Source organism: Haplochromis burtoni, unplaced genomic scaffold, assembly GCF_018398535.1.
Source record: "Haplochromis burtoni strain Fernald_Lab_line unplaced genomic scaffold, NCSU_Asbu1 Contig_1379, whole genome shotgun sequence".
NCBI lineage: Eukaryota > Metazoa > Chordata > Actinopteri > Cichliformes > Cichlidae > Haplochromis > Haplochromis burtoni.
The window spans coordinates 46,621-47,762 of record NW_024583740.1 but is presented as its reverse complement, the minus strand read 5'-3'; positions in this window follow the sequence as shown (position 1 = coordinate 47,762).

Sequence of the window (1,142 nt, the reverse complement as noted above, 5' to 3'; positions counted from 1 at the left end):
AATGAATTTTGAAAACCTCACACTTTATCTGAAACAGCTTCAATCACCTGTGCAGGTTAACAACATGTTTGTGGCATTTGCACTGTCTATGACTGTACGCCACACAACACGCATCAGTACACATTACTGGTGTCACCAGTGTGCCCTGATTATACAGCAGATTATACTCTATTTATGGATGATACGTTCACAATGAGGCAGTTCTTCAGTGTCATTGCTACACTTTTCACATAATTCTAGTTGATGCCTGTGGTTCATTTACCTTATACAGCATATCTGTGTTGCATTACTCTATTATTAGTGCAATGAGAGTCCAGTAGCAGTGGCAGCAATGGAAGCAGTGACAGTGACAGGCTATTCCTACTGTGATTTGGTCTCAGTTTGTAAAAAAAAACCCACACACAATGTACTTGAATGACGTGGGTACTCAGTCTTTGCAAGATAGTTAGCTCACTCTGCATGGTAAATTGACTTCTTGTAAACCTCCAGTTTCCAAGTTCTAAGATGTTTATGTCCTTGCTTTGAGCTTCCACTTACACTCTGCACACTTTTGCCTGACCTCTTGGCGCTCCTTTCCAACCTTAAACCACCTGCCTCCCTCCACATCACACTTGCCATTGGCACCAAGTAAGGCAGAAAATCCCCTCTCACTGCCCAAGTCACATTCAGAGACATCTTAATATCCGTTTCTGACCAATAACCAAACTATACTTTCACTAAGTGGCGCTCCCTCCTAACCTTGACTCAGACTATCACCTCGATTCCTTTGTTATTTCCTCTTGTGTTTATAAAGACTTGAGACTGAAAATGCTTCACTGTTCAATCCTTGTCTGCTATTGAGACATCTTCTCTGCCTGGTGTTCACAGCCCATAACAGATTGATTGATCACGAACAATTCAGATTCACTTCAGTATATGTTAGGGGTGTAATTACACCAAATACTTAAAAGAAACATATTACACTTGTTACATTTTTAAATACAGTGCATTACGTTACGTTTGTACTCTTTGTTGAAGTGATTTGTTATATTCTTCATTATATTACTTTCATGTTACCTTACACATAGCATGTTATTCCCATTGCATTGGGCTATAGCAGCAGAAGACCACAAAGGGTGCTGACACCTAAAAATACAAAGCTT